This window comes from Diplotaxodon limnothrissa, linkage group LG9 (assembly GCF_057381915.1).
Source record: "Diplotaxodon limnothrissa isolate DT_005_m linkage group LG9, D_limnothrissa_male_GT1.1, whole genome shotgun sequence".
Lineage (NCBI taxonomy): Eukaryota > Metazoa > Chordata > Actinopteri > Cichliformes > Cichlidae > Diplotaxodon > Diplotaxodon limnothrissa.
Window position 1 is genome coordinate 36,760,950 of NC_140604.1, and position 16,518 is coordinate 36,777,467.

Genomic DNA, 16,518 nt, shown 5'->3' on the forward strand with positions numbered 1-16,518 from the left:
ATCATCAACGTGGACAAAATAAAAGAGATGGTGATCGATTTCAGGAAGGCTGGCAGAGATCACCACCAAGACCTCACCATAGATGATGCTGCTGTGAAGAGGGTCAGCAGTGTTACGTTCCTGGGTGTACACCTTGCTGATGACCTGTCCTTCTCCATTAACACCACAGCAGTTATCAAAAAAGCACAAAAGCGTCTCCACTCCCTCAGGAGACTTAGAAAAACAGGACTCTCCACACTTCACCTCACAAATTTCTACAGAGGCACCATTGAAAACATCCTGACACAAAGTTTTACAGCATGGTTTGGCAGCTGCAAGTCCTACAAGAAGTGTCAACTTAATAGGATTGTTAAGACTGCCAGGAGGATTGCTGGTGCCCCTCTCTCATCACTGGAGGAGATCTACAAACAGCACTGCATACGCAGAGCTATCTCCATCATCAGAGACCCCCACCACCCCTCTCATGACCTGTTCTCACTCCTGCCGTCTTACAGGTGGTACAGGAGCATCAGCTGCAGAACCTCCAGGATGCTGGTTCTTTGTGAGACTGATAAATGGACTGTGCCCCCTCTCCACCTACACAGCCATTCACACAGCTACACTGTATAATCAACAAGCGGACTTTGTTGCCCCTATCTACACACACACACACACACACACACACACACACACACACACACACACACACACACACACACACACACATACAATACACTCCACACTACCTAATTTAACCATCCCCTTCCGTGACAGGACTGCTGCTATCTACCCGAATGAATGTGACATGAGTTCGTTTTAGAACTTAAATTTTATGCTATTTATTTATCCATAACTATTGTTGCAATTCATTACTGCCTCTTTTACTGCTCTTTTTAAACCTTTTCTGTTTAAACTTATTCTTTTTAAACTGTATTGCTTTTTGCACTGTAGAGGCTGGTGAGAAACAGTATTTTGTTTCAGGTGGGGTAACACTATACAAAAGCCAAAGACTTCTTGAGTCTAAAGTGTGAGAGTAAAAGCACTGTGTCGCTGTGGTGGCAGCTGTAGCAACCTGTTTAAAATAGAAACTGCTGCACGCACAACGTCTGAACACAAACTGATAAGATGCTATGCTTCTTAGAATTCGAGCATCAGGGCTGTCAGAGATGCAGATGCTGATTATGGAAACCGCATAATAACCAACACATGCGAACATGTTTCCGCTTCACTGGCTCTGCAGCCTCAGCTCTGCTCCTCAGGCCTAAAACTTTCTGTATTTATTTGCTCCTATTAGCTCTCCACAGTCTGGACTCTCTGCTCAGTTCAGCTTTTCTTTTTTTTTTTAGATTAGATGATGTAGGTTTAATTTAACAGTTACATGTAGTAACTGTTAGTAACACATATGTGAGAATGCTGTTTGTGGACTTCAGCCCTGCCTTCAATACAGTCCAACCCCACAAAATGATTACAAAACTAAGCAGTATAGGACTCAGCAGCTCACTGTGCACCTGGATACCGGACTTCCTGAGAGACAAAACCTCAGGATGGGAGAGCACACCTCCTCCACCCTCTTTCTGAACATAGGCGTCCCACAGGGAACAAGGCGATCTGAGCGCTCCACCCTCTGCATTGATGGAGAGGAGGTAGAAAGCTTTAAGTTTCTCAGAGTCGCAACCTCGGCCGACCTTACCTGGTCCACAAACATTTCCCACCAGGTAGGAAAAGCATAAGAGAGGATGTACTTCCTCAGGAAGCTGCTTCAATTACTCCCAGAGACTGCTAATGAACTTCTACCGCTCCACCATCGAGAGCCTTCTGACCTACTGCTGCTACTCTGGTTCAACTGCTGCACTGTGGAGGAGAAGAGGAAACTGCAGTAGGTGGTGAGGGCAGCAGAGCGGTTATTGGCACCTCACTAGCCCCCCTCAGAGACATTTATACTGGCAGACTTCTGCAGAAAGCCAGCATCATCATCAAGGACCCCTCCAACCTGGACACTCACTTTCCCCCTCCCCTCTGGTAAACACTACAGGTCCATCAGGTCAAAGACAAACAGACTCAACAGAAGCTTCTACCTACAGGCTGTCAAACACGCCCCACCTCCACCCTGACTAAAGGTTAACTGTGCTGCTAACACTCATGGGCACTATACTTATCTACAAACAGTTTTCATTACAGTATTTATTTATAAACAGTACTCATTACAATATAATACAAGTAGCGTTCCTGCCTGTTACTCAGTGTGCAATACCACCAATCACACCTTATACTGCACTGATCCTACTCCTTACACTGTTCCTGTGGATATATTTATATATTTTCTTTCTGTATATAACGTGTGCATTACCTCTTAAACTTCTTTTTATCTTTATTGATCTCATTCTCCTTTCCGAAGAATGTTGAATGTAAAAATCTACAGCTACTAACAGAGACATACCAAACTGTGTTTCATTGTTCTGGTAACAGTGACAATAAAGATCTATCTTATCTTATTTGATATGATTTTTAAGTGTTTTCTAGTGTTAAGGAGTGTGTCAGGGTGCTGGGTCTGAGTTTATAGTCTTTTTGCGATTTCTTTGTGTTTGGAATGTTTTAGTTTTCTGTTAGTTTTAAGTTATTCTTTGCTTTGGCTGTACGTTTAGTTATATTTGCTCCCATGTTGTCTGATCCAGGTGTCTCGTGTCCCCTTCCTGTTTACATGTCTCCCCTGTCTGTCACATGTGTCCATGTATGTTTCTTCAGTCCGTCACGTCTCATTCCCTCTCTTTCGTGACCCCTGTGATTAAGTTTCCCTCTCTCTCACCCCCTCTCTCTGTCTCTTGTGTCAAACTCGCACATCCCAGTTTACGTCGCTCCATGTTTCCTGTTTTATTTTGAAGGTCTTGTGTTCCATGTTCAGTGTGTTTAGTTTTGCTTCCCCTGTGGCGTCATGTTCATCTGCATCAGCCCATGTGTTTCCACTTCCCCTGATCAGCTCCTGTCTGTCTGTGAGTTTTCATTCATTCTTTGTCAGGTCATCCGTCATGTTCACGCCATGTTTCAAGGGTGTCACGCTTCCAGGTATTGTGTTGTTGCCAGGTTTCCATGTTTAGGATTTTCATGCTTACTTTCCAGTTTCCCCATTTTAGGTTTATGTTTGGTGTCATTTACCTAGGGCACATTTCCGTTTTTCATGGTTTGTCTGCCAGCGCAGGCCGTGACAAAGGGAACAGAAGGTCCAACAGAAACAGCAAGCATCCTTTAATTACAGATTAAATCAGACGGAGCGAGGGAAAATGAGTAATGGATGCTGGGGATCCAGAACAGGAAATATACACACCAGCAATAACAAGTAACAATGAAAATCAACCAAACTGGTATAAAAACAGAAAAAAGTGGTTAACTTTCCTTTCTTATTTCAACAAGGCAGCTGGATGGCTGGTCAGAACAAATTATAGCATTTATAATAAATGCTATAAATGAATGAATTCATGTTATATGGCACTTTCACATTTTAGATAGCCAGGCTCATCTTGTAACAGTAATTCTGTATCAAAAACATTTTCAACTCTTGAAGTTAAACCCTGTCACAGACTGAGCAAAGACTCATTCTGATTCTCCTAGTTGGTGTCTGACCTTCTTTCCTGTTCATCTTTGCTGATTTGGTGAAGGCTTATTAGGATAACCTCATGTTTAAAGAGCTTTCTGAATGTGTGTGTGTTCCTTTTCTTTCCCTTCTGGCTTAGAGGGAACGTTTTCTGCCCAGTGTTGTAGGGTACTCCACGTCTGTGTGGTGGTGGGAGTCACAGAGGTACTGGTCTGTGTGTGTGAGCTTCCTGTCACAAGGCTGGCATGAGAGATGGTCCCAAATGCAGATACCACATAGAGACAATGATCAGATTCACAGGTTTTATTTAGTCACAGGCTGAGTACTGTGATCTTAACAAGAATAACGTGGGAAGCACAGGGATTAGGGAAACGCTGGAGGCAGGTTACTGGTGAGGGGAAAAAACTACACTGGGCTCAGAACATAGATTCACTGGGGCAACTGCTCTGCAGAGAGATTAGTGGACAGGAAAGGGAACTGAACCTAGGATGGTGGAATATGGGCTGAGTTACAGTTACAGGTTCGAGGTGGGTGAGAGCTGGAAGAATAAGCAGCCGACTGGTGAGCAATGGTCAGTGTTTTTTCAACCTGAGGTGGTGGGACTCCTGAACAGGCGGCGGGCAGGGGGGACAGGCCGGTGGGACAATGGATATTCAGATTCCTTTGGTGAGATGGCGAGGCGAGGACACAGTGGTGAAGAACCCAGCACGAGACTGTAAACTGCTGGTGAGTTGAACGATGAGAAAAAGCATAGGTAGCTGACGAACTGGTGAAAGAGAGATGGCCAAACCGGGCATAAATGTAGCCTTGTTGATTACTGCCAATGACAGACAGGGGAGTGGAAGTGGCCAGGGCTCTGTCATGTTGTGCTGCATGGCAGGAGATTGGAACCAAATACAGGACACAGAGGGATGAACGTAAAACGTCATCAGAAGGAAACTTGGCCAAAACAAAACCTCGAACATGGAACAAGAAAACCCAACTGGACTCAAGAAACTAAAAACTGAGAAACACGAACCAGGAAAACACACCAGGAACTATGAACTAGAATTTTGCCAGGAACACGAAGGGAGAAAACGCAGCACGGAGAGGGTACAACACGACATAAAGCAAGGAAAACACAGGGCTTAAATACACACTGGAGTAATCAGGGAATGGGAGACAGGAGGGAAACAAAGCTGGGAATAATTAGGCATAACAAGACAAGGGGACGCAAAACTAGACACACTGACATAACACATGAGACTATCAAAGTAAAACAGGAAATACGACACACACACACATACTTCACACAGGCTAAACACTACGACATAACAGACTCAGTAAAAGAGGCAACACAGAGACAAGGGTCACTAGGCATGAGACATGGGACCAGGACAGGAACAGAGACTGAACACAGGCTAAGAAAAATACAAAGGGAGGAAAAATGAAGATCACTAGGCAACAACAAAACCAGGAATAGCACTTCCTTCCACTTCCTGCATGTAAAGGTTGGCTACAATAGGTAAAATGCAAACTACACAATGGAAGGCCCCAACCAGGTGATGGAGTCAAAGTGAGGACCTGTAAGGCAACCGTCCGAATCACTGCACCGCCATCCTGCATCTTGACAAAACAATGAAACGAGGGGGGGACCCTTCAGGGCGACAATGATCCCCAACACACAGCCAAGGAAACTCGTAGTTCGTTTCCAAGAAAGAAAATAAAGCTGCTAGAGTCAGCCAGTCACCTGAATCCTTATGAAACCCTAAAGGTCAGAGGTCATAGATGGGGTCCACAGAACCTTCAGGGTTTGAAGAAGGGACCAAAATCCCACCTGAGCACTGCATGAGACTCATTTCTCCATACAGGAGGCGTCTTGAAGCTGTCATCACCAACACAGGTTTTTTTACGAAGTATTAAAAACATTAGTAAGTAAGTAAGTAAAGTTTATTTATTAAGCGCTTTTCATAGACAGGTAGTCACAAAGCGCTGCACACAAAGATTAAAATAAACAGTACGATAAATAGCAAAATGCACAATATACACAATATAGAAGTTAAATGTAAATTAAAAATGTAAAAAGCGTTGGTCAACCGAAGGCTTGTTTAAACAGTAAAGTTTTTAACTGCTTTTTAGAGGATTCAACAGAGTCAACCAAACGTAGTTGTAGAGGTAGACTGGTCCACAGCCTTGGTGCCACAGACTGAAAGGCTCCGCCCCCTTTCATCTTCAGTCGCGTTCGGGGAAAAACCAACAAACTCTGAGTCTGTGAGCGGAGACAACGAGCAGCAGAGTATTTTGTGAGAAGCTTGGATAAATAATCTGGGGCCATTTAGTGCTCTATATGTTAAAACAATAATTTTAAAATGAATTCTAAACTCTATTGGGAGCCAATGTAAAGAACATAAAATAGGAGTGATGTGAGCTCGCTTGCTAGAGCGAGTTAGTCTGGCTGCTGCGTTTTGTATAGCTTGGAGGTGAGAGAGAGATGATTTATCCAAGCTGGTAAACAGGGAATTACAATAATCTAAACGTGATGACACAAATGCATGGACAATTTTTTCCAGTTCAGCTGAGGAGACCATATGTCGCAGTTTAGATATTTTCCTTAAATGATAGAAACATGAACGAGACAGAGATTTTACGTGTGAGTCAAGGCCCAAAGATGAGTCAAATATATAAAAAAAACAAACACCCAGCACGCCCCTGCGGGCGGTTTATCCTTCAAGCTCGGGTCCTCTACCAGAGGCCTGGGAGCTTGAGGGTCCTGCGCAGTATCTTAGCTGTTCCCAGGACTGCGCTCTTCTGGACAGAGATCTCCGATGTTATTCCCGGGATCTGCTGGAGCCACTCGCCTAGCTTGGGAGTCACCGCACCTAGTGCTCCGATTACCACGGGGACCACCGTTACCTTCACCCTCCACATCCTCTCGAGCTCTTCTCTGAGCCCTTGGTATTTCTCCAGCTTCTCGTGTTCCTTCTTCCTGATATTGCTGTCATTCGGAACCGCTACATCGATCACTACGGCTGTCTTCTTCTGTTTGTCTACCACCACTATGTCCGGTTGGTTAGCCACCACCATTTTGTCCGTCTGTATCTGGAAGTCCCACAGGATCTTAGCTCGGTCATTCTCCACCACCCTTGGGGGCATCTCCCATTTTGACCTCGGGACTTCCAGGTTATACTCGGCACAGATGTCCCTGTACATCTTTACACAGCCTATATATATATATATATATATATATATATATATATATATATATATATATATATAGAGAGAGAGAGAGAGAGAGAGAGAGAGATCAGGAGGAGCTATGATCATGGTCTCTGTCTTGTTCATGTTTAAAACAAGGTAATTGCTAGAAAGCCAATCAGAAACCTGGGTTAAGAACTGGTCTAGGGTGGACAGCCTATCCAGCTGATGAGGAGAAAAATAAGTAAATGACCCGGGACAACAAGGGGCATCTTCATAAGGGGAGATCTTCTCGAGAGCAGTGATGTTTTGGGGCTGTCGCCGAGCAACACGGACTTTCAACTCCCGCCACAGATTTTCTATGGGGTTGAGGTCTGGAGACTGGCTAGGCCACTCCAGGGCTTTCAAATGCTTCTTACGGAGCCACTCCTTTGTTGCCCGGGCGATGTGTTTTGGATCATTGTCATGTTGGAAGACCCAGCCTCGTTTCATCTTCAAAGTTCTCACTGATGGAAGGAGGTTTTGGCTCAAAATCTCACGATACATGGCCCCACGGGGCGATCATGGCTCAAGAGTTGGGAGTTCGCCTTGTAATCGGAAGGTTGCCGGTTCGAGCCCCGGCTCGGACAGTCTCGGTCGTTGTGTCCTTGGGCAAGACACTTCACCCGTTGCCTACTGGTGGTGGTCAGAGGGCCCGGTGGCGCCAGTGTCCAGCAGCCTCGCCTCTGTCAGTGCGCCCCAGGGTGGCTGTGGCTACAATGTAGCTTGCCATCACCAGTGTGTGAATGTGTGTGTGAATGGGTGGATGACTGGATATGTAAAGCGCTTTATTTATTTATACTTATTTTCCACCCTGATTTACGAATAAATTCTTTACAAATCCTACCATGTGAATTCATGGATTTTCTTTTTCACATTCTGTCTCTCACAGTTGAAGTGTACCTCTGGTGCAAATTACTGACCTCTGTCATCATTTTAAGTGGGGGAACTTGCACAATCGGTGGCTGACTAAATACTTTTTTGCCCCACTGTATACCCAGACGATTTGACGTTCTTTTTGCAATCTTGATATTTAACTCTGGAATCACCACTGCTACACTAGTTGCTTCAGTCTTAGGATCTTTTGACCCACCTGTATACAACCGTAAAAAGTCACTGTATTTGCTCTCCAATCTGTTATAAATTTTTTGACAAGTATCTGTGGTCAATTTCCTCTCCTTAGTATATGTTAATGATCTGTCTACTTTAATGCATTTCAATGTCCATATGGGTCGTAAAGGCCACAACACTGTCTGACTGAAGTCTTTGTCATACACTTTAAAAGCTCTCGCTCTATCATCCCCAATCCTTTTTGTTTTTTTTTTTGCCTGTCCCATTTCGTTCTTTAGCCATCAGAATTGTTGTCTGAAGACCAACAACGATACCCAATGGATTTATTTTGCCAAATGGATCATCGTGGCATTGCCGTATTGGTCTATTTGATCGACCTTTGTTTTTATTTTTTATTTTATTTTATTTTCAGTTGTTACAGACGGGACAGACATGAGTGAGGGATAGGAAAGGGAGAAAGAAAGAGGAAGGAAAAGAAAAACAGAAGGGGAGAGGGACAGTGAGAAAGGGGGAAAAAAATAAAATAAAATAAAATAAATCTTCTCGATCACCTGTTTAGCGCGAAAGAATAGAAAACAAGCAAAAAAAAAAACAAAGTAACATACTAAACAACACCATCGCATTAATCTAGCTAAGTGTAAACAGCAGTAAATACTAAATATTCAATGTTGTTGTGCAGCACGCAGGACAGACATCGCACAATGTGCTTTGAAGTAGCAGCCAAGAAAGGTGTAATTTAAGTCTACGAGCAGTGAACACGCGTGTGCACACCTGTGTGGATCAGCGCGCTTGTATTCAAATGGTTTCCACATGTAATGGTCTGCAAGAGGATGTAGAGAGCCATAGCCCCGTCCCCCAGGACATGAAGCAGGCATGGAGGAGATCCAGGCCCCAGACATCCAGAGGCCCCAGAGTGCGAGAGCCCAAGGAGGACCACCGGAGGGGCATCCGTGCCACCTTCATGGGAAGGGCTGAGGATCCCCAGACGAGGCGTCACCCAGTAGACACCGAGCAGAAGCTAGAGGGGGCTGCACTGGCGTGCCCGCCGGCTCTGCCGGCAGCCAGCTGTGCCAGAGTGAACCAAGCCGCAGGCCCAGAGGCCGGAGGCCTGAGGGCCCCCCACACCCCGGAGGAGGCCTGACCGAGCAACAGGCGCCAGGCCCCGCCAAGTAGCCACCGGGAGTGAGCTGGTACATACCTGAGCACCCAGCCCCGGACACCAAGAACCACCAATGCACCGATCCCTGAGGGCATCAGTCACCGGCAGGGAGTGTGGTGAGGGGAGATAGGCCTCCACACTTTGGAGGGCCTGGGAGTTCCCAGAGAGGTGGAGTCTAAGACCCGACCTGACATATAGACGCAGACAAACAGGCACACACAGACACAAACATGCATTCCCACCCTCATGCACACATATACAAACACTCAGCACTCACCCAACGTAAGGATTGACATAAATGGACATGTACACACAATCACACTCCCCAAACATACTCTATACCCCGGGTCCAGGTACCCTCACCCCTGGAGGGGGAAACGGCACCTAGACCCAGGAGATGTTACCCTTTCCCCCGGGGTGGAGGCAAGCAGACCGCCCCAGGCTACGCAGCAGCAGGGAGGCCAATCGGACAGCCAACATCTCCTCCCAGCCCCCCCGCCCCGATGGCTAGCAGAGAATGGGGGTGTGTGAAGACCCCATACCTCCCTCCTCCCGCTCATGTGTAGTGTTGCTGCGTGTTGTTCTAAAGTGCATTTAAAACAAGGGAGAGCATGGTGCTGCTGCCAGAGAGCATCAGGTGTTAGCACGGCCCCTCCCGAGAACCTTCAATGTCTACATGTATTTAAAATTGAGAGGTGGGCACCGGCGCCAGAGGTAGGTTTACACAGACCGTCCACTGGACGCCGTTAACGTGCCCACCCTCAAGGCCCTATATATATGTGTGTGTTATGAGAGTGTAAGTAATGTGGATGTCTAAGTTGTGAGATAAAATTGAAGCACAGGTGGCCAGAAGGGGACAGAGGGGGGGAATGTCTCCCCTGCACCCTGGTGACACACCCGCACCCCAAGGCCCTACCGGTGTGGGTGAGTGTGGTGGAGCGGGAAGAGGGAGGTAGCCGGGGATGGGGAGGAAAAGGAGGGAGGGGAAGATGCCCCTCCCTAGGGCCAGCTCCCCCGCTGACCCCAGTAGGCACCCCCGTCCTCTGGTACCTACCAAGGCAAGGGAGCTCAGGTCCATCCAGACCGGGGCCTACGGCAGCAGCACTACCAAGCCCCACAGGACCCAGGGCAGCCCACCCTACCCCACCGCAGAGGAAACTGTACCCACCCACTGTATCATCCCCAATCCACCCAAAACTATTTTTTAAAACTTTTCCTCTTTCCCAACAATTCCCTAACACTTTTGATGGATGGTTTTCGTCATGAGCTTTCAAATTTATCCAATAATTAACCATCAGCTGTTGCCTTCTAATATACAGTGGCATTTCTCCTGATTCCACTTGTAGAGCACATATTGGTGTTGTTTTAACTGCCCCTAGGCAAAGTCTCAGTGCTCGAGCTTGGAATACGTCCAGCTTCTTTAAGGAAGTTTTAGCCGCTGATCCATATACCACACACCCATAATCTAATCGTGATTGAATTAACGTGAGATAAATACTTTTAAGTGCATCAAAATTAGCACCCCATGCCAGTCCTGCTAAACACCTCAACACATTAAGAACCTTTTTACTTTCCCCCACAACATGCTCTATGTGATTTTTCCAAGTTAATCTCTTGTCAAAAACCACACCCAAAAAACGAAAACAATCCACCCTGTCTAACTCTTTCCCATACAAGTATAACCATTTATTTCCCCCAATTTTCTTATTTGTGAAAAACATTACTTTAGTTTTCTCAACAGAAAATTTAAAACCCCATTCTCCACCCCACTTTTCTACTTTACCTACAGTGGGGCAAAACAGTATTTAGTCAGCCACCGATTGTGCAAGTTCCCCCACCTAAAATGATGACAGAGGTCAGTAATTTGCACCAGAGGTACACTTCAACTGTGAGAAACAGAATGTGAAAAAAAAATCCATGAATCCACATGGTAGGATTTGTAAAGAATTTATTCGTAAATCAGGGTGGAAAATAAGTATTTGGTCAATAACAAAAATACAACTCAGTACTTTGTAACATAACCTTGTAACTTTGTAACTTTCAACTCCCGCCACAGATTTTCTATGGGGTTGAGGTCTGGAGACTGGCTAGGCCACTCCAGGACTTTCAAATGCTTCTTACGGAGCCACTCCTTTGTTGCCCGGGCAGTGTGTTTTGGATCATTGTCATGTTGGAAGACCCAGCCTCGTTTCATCTTCAAAGTTCTCACTGATGGAAGGAGGTTTTGGCTCAAAATCTCACGATACATGGCCCCATTCATTCTGTCCTTAACACGGATCAGTCGTCCTGTCCCCTTGGCAGAAAAACAGCCCCATAGCATGATGTTTCCACCCCCATGCTTCACAGTAGGTATGGTGTTCTTGGGATGCAACTCAGTATTCTTCTTCCTCCAAACACGACGAGTTGAGTTTATACCAAAAAGTTCTACTTTGGTTTCATCTGACCACATGACATTCTCCCAATCCTCTGCTGTATCATCCATGTGCTCTCTGGCAAACTTCAGACGGGCCTGGACATGCACTGGCTTCAGCAGCGGAACACGTCTGACAGTGCGGGATTTGATTCCCTGCCGTTGTAGTGTGTTACTGATGGTGACCTTTGTTACTTTGGTCCCAGCTCTCTGCAGGTCATTCACCAGGTCCCCCCGTGTGGTTCTGGGATCTTTGCTCACCGTTCTCATGATCATTTTGACCCCACGGGATGAGATCTTGCGTGGAGCCCCAGATCGAGGGAGATTATCAGTGGTCTTGTATGTCTTCCATTTTCTGATGATTGCTCCCACAGTTGATTTTTTCACACCAAGCTGCTTGCCTATTGTAGATTCACTCTTCCCAGTCTGGTGCAGGTCTACAATACTTTTCCTGGTGTCCTTCGAAAGCTCTTTGGTCTTGGCCATGGCGGAGTTTGGAGTCTGACTGTTTGAGGCTGTGGACAGGTGTCTTTTATACAGATGATGAGTTCAAACAGGTGCCATTCATACAGGTAACGAGTGGGGGACAGAAAAGCTTCTTACAGAAGACGTTACAGGTCTGTGAGAGCCAGAGATTTTCCTTGTTTGAGGTGACCAAATACTTATTTTCCACCCTAATTTACGAATAAATTCTTTACAAATCCTACCATGTGAATTCATGGATTTTTTTTTTCACATTCTGTCTCTCACAGTTGAAGTGTACCTCTGGTGCAAATTACTGACCTCTGTCATCATTTTAGGTGGGGGAACTTGCACAATCGGTGGCTGACTAAATACTTTTTTGCCCCACTGTATCCCCTCTTGAAGATTCTTGACAAGATGGTCAACATTCATCTCCCTCACCCATAATGCTCCATCGTCAGCAAAAAGTGATTTACCACAACTATCAGACACACCTTTAAAAATGTCATTGATCATAAGTGAGAAAACCGTTGGGCTAACCACACTTCCCTGAGGAGTTCCATTTTCATTTTCCATTTTCTGTTCCACACGGCTCAGAAACATGTGACCCTATTTTAACTTGAATTGTTCTGTCACATAAAAAGTCCAATACCCAATTAAACATACTTCCTCCTATCCCCGCTTCATGTAACTTAATCAGTAGACCCTCTCTCCAAAGCATATCATATGCCTTTTTTAGATCAAAGAAGACAGCAACTACCACCTCTTTATTAACTTGCGCTTTCCTGATATCATCTTCCAAACATAAGACAGGATCCATCATCCCTCTTCCTCTATGAAAACCACTCTGATAGAGTGCTAATATATTTCTTGACTCTAAAAATTGTACCAATCTCTCATTCACCATCCTTTCCATTGGTTTACACATATTGGAAGTCAGAGCAATGGGCCTATAATTTCCAGGATCACTGTGGTCTTTCCCTGGTTTCTTTATTGGTATAATTAGCGCTTCTTTCTATCGATGTGGGAGATGCCCTACTTTCCAGACCTTATTAAACAACATTAGCAATTTAGTCAACGCTTCATCACTTATATGTTTCAACTGTCACGGCTGCCGAGGCGAGCCGTGAGGAGTTAGAAGAAGGACCCAAGATGCAGGCAGTGGATGAGATGCCGGTGAGTTTATTTACACAGTGGTGAGAAGGCAAAACAGGCAAGAGGGAAGACAAAACTAAAGACCTGAACTGGGAAAGCTAAATGACAAACCTGAGATGAAACAAAAAAGGGAAGAGAGGCAGAGAGACGAGCAGGACACCGAGGAACACAGACTGATGCGGAGTTACACAGACGAACCGGCAACAGGCAGGAGAACACACAGGGCTTAAATACACACACCAGTAATCAGGGGATGAGAGACAGGAGGGCAACACAGCTGGGAGGAATCTGGGCTGACGGGACAGGGGAAACGTAAACTGAACACACTCACATACGACACGGACCTTCACAATAAAACAGGAAACTCAGATACATGGAACCAGACAAGACATTGAACTAAACAGACAGATTCAGACGCAGACTCAGAGGCAGATCGAAAATAACACAGAACTTAAACAATCATCATCTAGAAAATGATAACAAACTAAAAGCGCTGGGTCACCGACCCAGGACCATGACAGTACCCCCCCCTCAAGGGCTGGCACCAGACAGCCCAGCAGAAACGAAAAAATGGACCAAAACAAAACAGAAAACAACCCGACCAGGGCGGGCGGAGGGGGCCCAGGACGGAGGGACAGAGTCCAAAAAGGCCCAGATGGTCAAGTTCAGGAGGCCGACCATGCGAATGGCAACGGGGCAGGTCTGGATGCCGGCCACGCAGTAGGCAGTGGCGTGGAAACAGTTCTGGGGGCCGACTGTGCGGACGGCAACGGCGGCGTGGAAACAGTTCTGGGGCCGACCGTGCGGACGGCAACGGCGGCGTGGAAACAGTTCTGGGGGCCGACCGTGCGGACGGCAACGGCGGCGTGGAAACAGTTCTGGGGGCCGACCGTGCGGACGGCAACGGTGGCGTGGAAACAAGTCCGGAGGCCGGCCACGCGGAAGGCAGTGGCGGCGTTCAGGAGGGCGTTCAGGAGGGCGTCCACGGTGGCGGAGATGCCCAACAAGCGGCCTGGCAGATGACCGAAGATGTGGAGGTGGTAGTAGGGGACCTGAAGGCTGCGTGGCCCCTGCAGCCCCAGGCGAGGCGGAAGCTGAGGCTGGACCAGACGAGGCGGAAGCTGAGGCTGGACCAGACGAGGCTGATGAGGATGACGAGGAAGCTGAGGCTGGACCAGACGAGGCTGATGAGGATGACGAGGAAGCTGAGGCCGGACCAGACGAGGCTGATGAGGATGATGAGGAAGCTGAGGCCGGACCAGACGAGGCTGATGAGGATGACGAGGATGCGGAGGCCGGACCAGGCGAGGCTGATGAGGATGATGAGGATGCGGAGGCCGGACCAGGCGAGGCTGATGAGGATGCGGAGGCCGGACCAGGCGAGGCTGAAGCAGAAGCGGAGGCCGGACCAGGCGAGGCTGAAGCAGAAGCGGAGGCCGGACCAGGCGAGGCAGCAGCTGATGAGGATGCTGAAGCTGGACCAGGCAAAGCAGCTGATGAGGATGCTGAAGCTGGACCAGGCAAAGTAGATGATACTGATGCTGAAGAGGAGGCCACTGCAGGTGATGCGGGAGCTGGACCAGACGAGGATGAAGACACGGAGGCTGGACCAGGCGAGGATGAAGACACGGAGGCTGGACCAGGCGAGGATGAAGACACGGAGGCTGGACCAGGCGAGGATGAAGACACGGAGGCTGGACCAGGTGAAGCGGATGAAGCCGAAGCATGCGCTGAACCAGGCGACGCTGAGGAGGCTGAATCCGGACCAGGCGACGGCGTGGAGGATGCAGACGGAGGCGCTGAAGCAGGTGGCGGCATGGATGAAACTGCTGCTGCAAGCGTGGATGAGGCTGCTGGTGGAGCAGCTGGTGGCTGGATGGGCTCCTCGGGCCCCCCAGCTGACGAGGAAGGAGGCTGGATGGGCTCCTCGGGCCCCCCAGCTGACGAGGAAGGAGGCTGGACGGGCTCCTCGGGCCCTCCAGTGAGAACAGTTTCAGGACCAGTGGGCACAGGGGCCCCTGGAACACACAGGACAGAACCAGCAGGCACGCGGGCCTCTGGCAGGCACAGAACAGGACCAGCAGGCACACGGGCCTCTGGCAGGCACAGAACAGGACCAGCAGGCACACGGGCCTCTGGCAGGCACAGGACAGGACCAGCAGGCGCACGGGCCTCTGGCAGGCACAGGACAGGACCAGCAGGCGCACGGGCCTCTGGCAGGCACAGGACAGGACCAGCAGGCGCACGGGCCTCTGGCAGGCACAGAACAGGACCAGCAGGCACACGGGCCTCTGGCAGGCACAGAACAGGACCAGCAGGCACACGGGCCTCTGGCAGGCACAGGACAGGACCAGCAGGCGCACGGGCCTCTGGCAGGCACAGGACAGGACCAGCAGGCGCACGGGCCTCTGGCAAACACATAGCAGGCTGCAGCTGCATAGAGCATCGACGCTGCTCAGGCAGCGACAGCCGGGTGCGGCCCTCAGCTGGCTTCTTAACCTCCAGGGGTCCGGAGTCTGCTGGGGGCTGAAACCCAGCCTCTGGGGAGGCCCTGGAGTGCACCTCAGTTTCAGAACTGGCCAGCCTTTGAGGAGTGTTGACATTATTACTAGGTGTGTCCCTCTGCTTGGAAGGGACGGGCGAGGAATGGTGTTTTTCGGGTTGAATTGATTTGTATTGTTTTACAGGTGGAGCAATTGATACAGGATGCCGGGCTAGCGGCTGCTGAACAGGAGGCTGGACTAAGGGTGACTGACATAATGGTTGTGATGACAACGGTGGTGGAGGTGGCGACTGAGCTTCTGGCCGGGCGGCTAACTGAGCTTCTGGCCGGGCGGCTAACTGAGCTTCTGGCCGGGCGGCTAACTGAGCTTCTGGCCGGGTGGCTAACTGAGCTTCTGGCCGGGCGGCTAACTGAGCTTCTGGCCGGGCGGCTAACTGAGCTTCTGGTAGATAGTCTTTCTTATTTCCAGATTTTGGTTTGAAAGTCCGGGTTGGCATAACAGAGGACTCGGAAGAGGCAGAATGAAAGCAGTCCTCTAGATCCTCAGAGCGAGTGTTAACGGACCTTGGAGTATCAGACAAAGAATTAACAGTTTCCGAATTACTCTTTTCAAATTTGAATAACCCTGAGTTGACTGGTATTGAATTACTAGATTCAGGAAAAACTGACAGAGTGTTCATGAATGCACGCTCAGATGGAGCAGAAAAAACACTGCGCTCCTGACTCACGGAATCCGCCGGTAACTGACGGCCGTGCGGACGTCGCTTCCGCCTGGGAGAAGGGGCGAGAGCGGCCGGGGAAGCGGACGGTGATGCGAGGCAGCTCTGAAGTGGCTGCTCCTGCTGTGAGGTGGATGGGCTGGGTGGAATGAGGATGATTCCCAGTGCTTTGTAAAAAGCCTGGGCTGGTGTGAGCTGGCCACTGGGGGGCTGCATGTACATGAAACCGTCACTCTCACTGACCCCGAGAGCTGGTTTGGC